This window comes from Paroedura picta, chromosome 10 (genome assembly GCF_049243985.1).
Source record: "Paroedura picta isolate Pp20150507F chromosome 10, Ppicta_v3.0, whole genome shotgun sequence".
NCBI lineage: Eukaryota > Metazoa > Chordata > Lepidosauria > Squamata > Gekkonidae > Paroedura > Paroedura picta.
In genome coordinates, this window is record NC_135378.1 from 83,418,535 (window position 1) to 83,428,354 (window position 9,820).

Genomic DNA, 9,820 nt, shown 5'->3' on the forward strand with positions numbered 1-9,820 from the left:
TCCCCCCTCCCCCCCCCAAAAAAAAACCCTTCCTTTCTAAAAGAGGAGAATGTCTGTGTAGGATAGCCAGGCTTGTATGAGATGCCACCGCTCCCAGGACAGCCAGCCCATGGTGGCTCATGACATTATGTCCATAAAATTATAGAACCATCAATGTTAAAAACTGTTTCCAGAAGGTAGTATTTGGGGATGGGGGAAGGGGGAAGTAAAGGTGTGTTTACTTTAGGATGCTTAGGGCTGATCCTGCGTTGAGCAGGGGGTTGGACTAGATGGCCTGTGTGGCCCCTTCCAACTCTATGATTCTATGATTCTACCCAACTGTCCTTGCTGGCGAACAGGAGAATCAGCAATGCAAGAAATAGTATACCTGGCTTACACATCAAAATTGGAGTCCAATGGCATCTTTAAGACCAACCAAGTTTTTGATCCAGGGGCGGGGTTTCACGTCTAGGTACACTTCATCAGATACAATGAAATGGAATCCACCAGACTGCATATATCAGGAGAGAGTAAATTCCAAGGGACGGTGTTATCACAATTCATTTAGTAACGGATAGACACATGAGATACCACCAGCAAACAACAACAACAACCACAAAAGCAATGGATGGACGGATGGAAAGACGGACAGGTGGCCAGGCAGACAGATAGACAGATGGACAGACAGAATTTATATGTATACGTCTATCTTGTAATTTTTTAATTTTTTAAAAAACTGTCTCCTTTCTGAGAAGTGCACAGTTAGTATTCTTGAAGTTAACAGGCTAGGTCTCTAATAATGTTTGGCAGTAGGCCAGTAGAGGTCACACATCTCTAGTAGCCCACAGCCCGTTTGGTGTAGTGGTTAGGAGAGCGGACTTCTAATCTGATGAGCCGGGTTCAGTTCTGCACTCCCCACGTGCAGCCAGCTGGATGACCTTGAGCTCTCCATGGCACTGATAAAGCTGTTCTGACCGAGCAGGAATCTCAGGGCTCTCTCAGCCTCACCCACCTCACAGGGTGCCTGTTGTGAGGAGAGAAAAGGGAAGGAGATTGTAAGCCACTTTGCAACTCCTTTGGGTAGAGAAAAGTGGCATATAAGAACCAACTCTTCTTCTTCTTCTAGAAATTACACCCAACCTGAGTAGATCTTACAATTCATAAAACTCGACTGCAGGCTTATAGGAGTTATTGTTTCCTCGCTGAAATTATCTGGCTTGACTGCCCTATTTCCATGTGGCTCCTTCAGTTGTTGCCACTCAATTGTTGAAAATTCCAGTCCACATTATGTAAAGGAATTGGCAGTTCTAACTCAAGAGTCCTCTACATTTATTCCAAAATGTCATGGAGGTCCAAATGGAACTAGATCCTACTCTGTTACCAAGGTTACCTATCAATTCCCTGTATCATTCTTGGCAACTCGTCATTAAAGTCAGACCGTGGCCATGTGGCAGGAGACTGAAGGTCAAGAGGGGCTGTCACTGATCTCCCATCCATGTGCCAGCAAAAGGGAGATCTAAATGGAAGTGCTAGCAGATAAGTAAAGAGCCACAGGAGAAACAGATGACAGATATGATACCACTGTGCAGCTGGATCGATACAAGGAAGCCATTTACTATCAACCATCTGAGCTGCTTGTTGGACATCTGGAAAAAAAAAAAGATTTGCAATAATTTCCTGACACATTAAAGTCATTGAACCAATTTTAGAAGACAGCCCAATGAAAAGAAGAACAGAAAAGTGCATATAAACAGGTGAGGTGTGACAAGCAAGAATGTGCCTTGGATCTTCCATATTTGTCCCATGAACATGAGAACCTTCCCCATCAGGTGCACATGGCCTCCCAATGACAGAAGAGATCTCTCCACCAATAGAAGAGCCACTATTTTTGGAAAGTGCTCAGTGTTCAAAGAAAGAGCCACTGTCAGTAGAATGGATGGGCAGAACGCAACCTTCTACTCTTGAATGTGGAAGGACAAACTTCACATTCCTGTGGGACCATGACAGAAGAAGACATTTTAAGTTTAGTTGACATGATTCATCCCTGAGCTGAAGAACCCAGGTTAGCCTGATCTCATCAGATCTAGAAGCCAAGCAGGGTTTGCTCTGGTGAGTTCTTGGATGGGAGACCATCAAGAAAGTCCAGAATCGCTCTGCAGAGGTAGACAATGCCAGACTATCTCTCTTCACACCAAGGTGCCTGTTGTGGAGGGTAGGCAATTGTAAACCATTCTGAGACTCCTTCAGGTAGGATCTCCTTTGAGACTTCTTCAGATACTCCTCCTTCTCCTTCTCCTTCTCCTTCTCCTTCTCCTTCTGCTTCTGCTTCTGCTTCTCCTTCTCCTTCTCCTTCTCCTTCTCCTTCTCCTTCTCCTTCTTCCTCTACCTTCTCCTCTTCTTCCTCTTCCTAATCCTTTATATATGTGAGATGTTTCCAGTTTCCAGCTAACGCATGAGGTGCCTTATCGAAGTCTACCTTGGCGATCTCAATTGCAGACATAAGATGGGCTGAGCTCGGCATTTCAAAGCAGGTCACCGGAATGAATTGATTTGAATTGACTTGATTAGATCTAGGGAATGGGAGATTAAGAGAGACTTTATCTTCTGGATGCTTTGGCCGAAATAGCATTAGCTGATTAAACCTCACAGACTATTTTGGAGGGGATGAGTGAGGAAGGGATTATGAGCTGGAACAATTTTATATTCCGAGGAGGAGGATTGTATTAAAGAAGGAATTGGGGTGGGGGTGGGGAGCATGTACTGGGATCAGACTTATTTTGAGGTCACATTAATGGAATCAAAATGGAGCTCTTCCGCCAGGTCTATAGTTGAGGCTGGGTTCATCCCTCCAGTAGAGGGGATGGGTGTGCGTGGGGGGGATCCGCCATGTTCTGTGTTTTGATTTCTTTTATTGGCAGGTTTAATGGGTTTTATCAGACATTGTAACCTGCCATGAGCCAGCTTCGGAAGTGGTGGGAAATTATCATCATCATTAGGAGGACAGTTGGGTAGAATCATAGACTCCTAGAATCCTAGAGTGGGAAGGGGCCACACAGGCCATCTAGTCCAACCCCCTGCTCAGTCATAGAATCATAGAATCATAGAATCATAGAATGGGAAGGGGCCACACAGGCCATCTAGTCCAACCCCCTGCTCCCCCTTCCCCCATCCCCAAATACTACCTTCTGGAAACAGTTTTTAACATTGATGGTTCTATGATTTTATGGACATAATGTCATGATTCACCATGGGCTGGCTGTTCTAGGAACGGCGGCATCTCAGTCCAATGTGACATACAAGATGTCATATTGGATGAGGCCAATGGACCATCAACTCCAAGGCCCTCTGTCCATTTAGGAGGTTCCCAGTGGGGTCAGAACTCATTTACCCATTTACCCTAAGTCAAGCAACATGAAATACTATTTATCAAACCTGGTAGCTTTTCCTATGCATACGTACAGGATCAACAAGAGTCATTTGCATGTACAGTCCAACTCAGGAAAACCCATCAGGTTTCTCCCAGATCTTTGTTCACCCCTAAAAAAAACAGTGTTTGTGGGGGAGAATATGACAGCTTGCACCAAGGAGCATTTTGCCCTATGAATTGTGGCATCCTGCTCCATAGCAATGCGGATGTGTTCTCAGATCCAAAACATCACACCCCCAAACCATTAGGCCCTTCTTCCTCTCCTCCTTACCATGTTTTGCTGCTTCATGGACCTCTTTCTTCAAGTTTGGTCATTTTAGCCTTCCCAGAAATTGCTTCTTCTGTTTTCCTCCCTGGTCTCCTCTTAGCTAGCCTTGTTTGTGTTTTCAGTATTCTCTGTTGATGTGAACCCATCCAGTTGCAAATCTGCCTGGTTTATTTTGAAGAATTCTCTTCAAGCAGGGGTAGTCAACCTGTGGTCCTCCAGATGTCAATGGACTACAAGTCCCATGAGCCCCTGCCAGCAAATGCTGGCAGGGGCTCATGGGACTTGTAGTCCATGGACATCTGGCGGACCATAGGTTGACTACCCCTGTCTTAAAGGGCAAAAAACCTGGTATACGTTGCTGGAGATCCAGTTACCTGCCTCTCACTCTGTCTCTGTAAGCTAATTAAATAGGAGACTGCCTCTTTGGGGAACAATTTCATCCTTCTCTCTTAATACTCTCTCACATTTTAGTGAGGCCAAGACCAAAAAAATGGGTCAGTGCAGATAGATGGAGGTTTGATTTTCAGGAAATGGAGTTCCTCAAGATGACCCCTGATTTTGGCTATGTGATTTCACTGGCTATAGAATACACACAAACACAAAAATCAATTTTGCTTTTATCTGGGAGCCCAAGAGAAACCATAGGGGCAGCAATATACAATATCCTGCTTCGAAGGATCCTGCAACCATCTGGGAGCTTGAGCAAGCTCGTTTCCCCTTTCTTCCTCTTTCCCTTTAATGGCTCTTGGCTGCCCTCAACACCCCATGCCTTCCTGGAGCTTGCTTAGTCCTCATCAGAACAGCTAAGTATGTACAATGCTCAATTGTTTCTGTGGCTGGCCTGTTTTTGCTGGAGGTTTCATGTGTTTTGTGGTTGGCTTGCGGGAAGACACGGAAGGTCTTCCCTCCCTCTCTTTCGCTCTCAAACGTGATCATTATTGCATAATACTTTGAAATAACCCCAACATGTCGGCTTGACCTGCAAGACCGACGCACTCCGAGAACTAGCAATGCAATTCATCTGATTTGACCAGATGCGCGGCGACCATCTGTGGATTCAATGTGGTTCTTTGGCAAAGTCTAAATATCTTCAAAACTGAATCTCATTTTAGGAACTGATGTTCTTCCAACTGTCAATGTGCAATATGCTCTCTCTTATAGTCACTGACAGTCGGCATCCTGCCTCTGCCTTTTAAAGTGGTTGGCAATAGGCATCTCTTGTGCAGATCACAGTCGACATCAGCCGTTTCCATAGACCAGCGACAGTGAGAATACTTGGACATCATTCTATAGCAGGGGGTCCCCAACAGGGTGATCATGGGCACCGTGGCATCTGCCGGCCCCCTCTTGGGCAGAATCATAGAATCATAGAATCACAGAATCATAGAATCACAGAATCATAGAGTTGGAAGTGGCCATACAGGCCATCTAGTCCAACCCCCTGCTCAATGTTCATAGAATCACAGAATCATACAGTTGGAAGGGGCCATACAGGCCATCTAGTCCAACCCCCTACTCAATGTTCATAGAATCATAGAATCATAGAGTTGGAAGGGGCCATACAGGCCATCTAGTCCAACCCCCTGCTCAACGCAGGATCAGCCCTAAGCATCCTAAAGCAAGAAGGAAAAGGTCTCAAGCTGGCAATGGTGAAATGATTTACTCCAATGTTCAAAACAATTTCTGATTCCTGGAGATGTACAGGGGGGTTCTGTAGAGGGAGGGGTTTGTGAGAGGAGGAGCCCAATGGGGAATTCATGCAATAGATTCTCCCTTCTGAAGCTGCCATGTGATTCAGAGAAATTGGTCTCCGCAATCAGGAAATCAGTGGTGAATGATTCCAGGAGACCTCCAGGTCCCAGCTGGAGATTGGCAAGCCTAGCTGTGCAAGGGAGGGTGTCAGAAGCGTTTTGCTCTAGACTATATTATGGGCATTTTACAGCCACAGCTGCCAGTCTCCTGTCCCCGCAATATTGCCATAAATCTTGTCTAAATATCAGAGTCCAGGAGCACCTTTAAGATCAACAAAGATTTATTCAGGATGTGAGCTTTCCAGTGCAAAAGCTCACACCCTTGAAAGCTCACACCCTGAATAAATCTTTGTTGGTATTAAAGGTGCTACTGGAGTCTGATTTTTTTGTTTGTTTTATAAGTGAGCATTGAGATTCATGGAAAAGAAGAGAAATATGTTTCCCAGATTGCTTGGGACAGATTTGGAATTGTGATGTGTGTGTTTCCCCCCCCCCCTAAGTGTTTTTGTTACCGTTCCTGCTATGGTTTCGCCATATGGTTGAAATCCCTGGTACATATGTCCTTTGGTCTTTAAAACCCATCTTGATTTTGCCTGTTTGTAATGTTTCCCTCCCTGTTGTAAGACTTGTGTTTTCTTTCACAAGAAGAGTTTGAAAATATGGCTTGCAAACTGCTACGCTCCACAAACTCCAACAAGTCCTTTGACAGCTGTGGGAGGGATCGTAGAACCTCTGGGAGTGGTTGGTTCTTCTGCCTTGCTGATCATTGAAAAATTGGGCTGCCCAAAACGGAGATCTCCCTGACATAGGCTGTGTGAGCTGAAGGGTTTGCAGTGTCCTGAGCGCTATAACTCAACTTCCGGGGAAACCAGGAAGTTGGGTCAGGTCATTCTAGGAATTGCTGAAAACTCTATGGTAAAACTTCACAGGAACAGTGGCAGGTAACAAGGGGTGCTGATGGGAGGCCAAACAAAACTAAACATTGACTGGGCCCCTGAACTTCCCTCCCTTGAACCCATGCGGCAGATCTGACGAACCATGAGCCTGTTAGATTCTTCGCTACGTTAGAATGTTATTTCTCTGCTTATTATTGTTATTCCTGTTATCTTTTATTCACTATAATGTATTTATTTATTGCATTTATTGTATTTATATACTGCCCTTCCTGGAGGCTCAGGACGGTTCACACACAACAGAAACAATACTGATAGTTTAACAATACTAAAGTGATTACAACAAGCAACATAGAACAGCAGAAGAATATAGAGAACATTAAATACATACTGGGAGCCCAGTGGGTTGGACGGAATTGTAGTGGGCGCCCTAGGAGGGAGGCACAGGGGGAGAGACCTTGGGAAGTGGTGGTTCAGGATGACCTCAACCAAATGCCTGGTGGAAGAGCTCCCTTTTGTAGACCCTGTGGAACTGTTCAAGCTCCGTCAAGGCCCTGATCTCCTCTGGGAGCTCGTTCCACCAGGTGGGGGCCAGAATGGAGAAAGCCCTGGCCCTGGTTGAGGTCAAGCGAGCTTCCCTGGGGCCAGAGACCACCAGAAAGTTGGATGTGCTGGAGCGTAAGGCTCTTTGTGGGGTGTAAGCAGAGAGGCAATTCCTCAGGTACATTGGGCCCAGACCGCGAATGGCCTTAAAGGTAATAACCAGAACCTTAAGTCCAATGTATTGTTCTGTCTACTTCTATGGGAACTGCCCTGAGCCTTAGAGGAGGGTGATATATCAATGCAATAAACAAATATAGCGGCTACTAGCCATGGTGATTGAAGGAAGCCATGTGAAACTATAGCCCATTCCACAAACACTGGATAATTCACTTTCAATGTGCTTTTGCAGCTGGCATTTCCTGGACAAAACAGGGAAATCTACTTCAGTATCCAGTGGGTTTGGAAGGGGCCCTGGGCAACTGCTTGACAAAAATTGTGTTGCAAAAACTATTTTGTGTGTGTAAGAAAGAAAACATATTGCATATGCAAAACACAGACATGAAGCAATTGACCCGTTTCTAGTGTCAAGAGAAGCCGGCTTGCCTTTTAATTGTTCAATATTTAAATCACATAGAAAATTCCTTTTCTTGTTTCTTTGAAGCAGGCGGCTTCAGAGCCTTACTCAAAGGAAGTTTTCAATATATCTATATTTCCTATTCTATTGTGGTTCGGTGGTCTTTTAAAAGAAATCCCCATCTGCTCTGCTTCTTAAGACAGTTTTATAAATGTAAATTAATGTTATGTTCCTAAAAATTTGTCTTTGGGGGAGAATTCAAGAATTAAAAATAGCCTTTGTTTCGTACACTATGGAAAGGTATTTGGGTGCCATATTCATGAACCAGAAGGACTAGGAGTAGCAACCTGCTCCAAATAGCTGAAATTTCTTATTAAAATCAGAGTCCAGTAGCACCTTTAAAGGTAAAGGTAACCCCTGTGCAAGCACTGAGTCATGTCTGACCCTTGGGGTGACGCCCTCTAGCGTTTTCATGGCAGACTCAATACGGGGTGGTTTGCCAGTGCCTTCCCCAGTCATTACCGTTTACCCCTGTCGGGGACCCGCTTGCTAACTGAAAAAACAGGGTGCCCCTTTGAAGAAAACGTCACGCCAGGCCTGGTGAACGATACAACAGGAACAAGCTTTATTTCAGCAACGTGGAGTCCGCTGGTATGGAGTAAGAGCTTCCACCGAACTCCAGGTGGAAGCTCCCTTTTATACAAAACCCACCTCCTTAGGCTGTATTGCCCCACCCAGTACTTGCGGAGGGAACATGCTGATACAATCATGACTCATGCACATATGCGAGGTTTTCCGGGGTTCCTGATGGCCCATTTTCCTGGAACAAAGGGCCATCTCCGGGCCCTTGTCAAAAGGTGGAGGGGGACATTGAGGTTCTTTAGCGGCCATTGCCACCTCAACGATCGGGTGGGGCGCCCAGCTGCCGGCTTGCCTATGATCACCATGCCCTACCTCCGTGATCGCGGGCGCCTCTGATGGCGGGGTTCGGTCCGGTTCCCAAGCCACCAAGGACCGAACCACGACATTCTGCCCCCCCAAAGGTCCATTCTCCAACCCCCCGGGACGGCCAGGATACCGCTTGTGGAAACGTTCAGTGAGTCGGGGCGCAAGGACGTCCGCTGCCCAGACCCATTCCCGGTCCCCCAAAGCGAAGTCCTTCCATTCCACGAGGTACTGCAACTTCCCCCTGTGGAGTCTAGAGTCCAGGATATCCGCCACCTCGTGGTGCTCCCCCCCCGGCAGGACCTCGGGCGCTGGCGGGGAAACCACGGGGTGCCAAACGTCACCGTCCGGAGTTTTTTTTAGAAGGCTCACGTGAAAGACGGGATGGATGTGCCGGAGGTTCTTGGGGAGCTTGAGCTTGACCGAAACTTCGTTGATCGGGGCCAAGACCTCGAAAGGCCCCAAAAACCGAGGGCCTAGCTTCTTGCTGGGCAAATTCAACCGTAGGTTCCGGGTGGAAAGGTAAACTCGATCCCCCGGTCGGATCTCTTCAGCTGGTCGTCTCTTCCGGTCGGCGTCCTCTTTCTGCGCTGCCTTGACTTTGTGGAGCTGCTCCTGCAGCGACTTCCAGCAGCTCCCGGCACGCTTCCCCCACTCGCGAAGGTCGGCCGATTCCCGGGCGGGGACCTCTCCAAGCTCCGGGAAGTGTCTCAGGTCTGTCCCGTAGACGACGGCAAAAGGCGACATCTCCGTGCTGCTGTGGTCTGCGTTGTTGTACGCGAACTCGGCCAGGGGGAGCAGGGGCACCCAGGTGTCTTGATGATAGGAACCGAAACACCGCAAGTACTGCTCCAGTACTTGATTAACCCGCTCGGTCTGCCCGTCCGTCTGGGGGTGGTAAGCGGAGCTCAGCCCTTGCTCGATGTCTAACAGGCGCAGGAAAGCTTGCCAAAACCGGGACACGAATTGTGAGCCCCGATCGGAAATCACCTTGTCCGGCAGCCCGTGCAGTCGGAACACGTGATCCAGGAACATCCGAGCCAATTGTGAAGCACTGGGGACACTGGCGCAAGGAATGAAATGGGCCTGTTTGGAAAATAGATCTACCACCACCCAGATCACCGTTTTCCCCTTGCTGGGAGGCAAGTCTGTTATAAAGTCCATGGAGATCACTGACCACGGCCGGGTCGGGACCTCGAGCGGGTGCAGCAGACCTTTCGGCTTGCCAACCCCCGGCTTGCAGGTCAGGCAGACAGGACAACCACTGACGTAAGCTTTTGTGTCCCGCCGCAGACTGGGCCACCAAAACCGCCGCCGGGCCAACTTCCAGGATTTTACGAAACCGAAGTGCCCGGCGGTCTTAGCATCGTGGCAGAGGCTGAGGGCTTCCCGTCGTAGCCCTTCCGGGACGTAGACAGCCTCCCCCCTCCGCCAGAGACC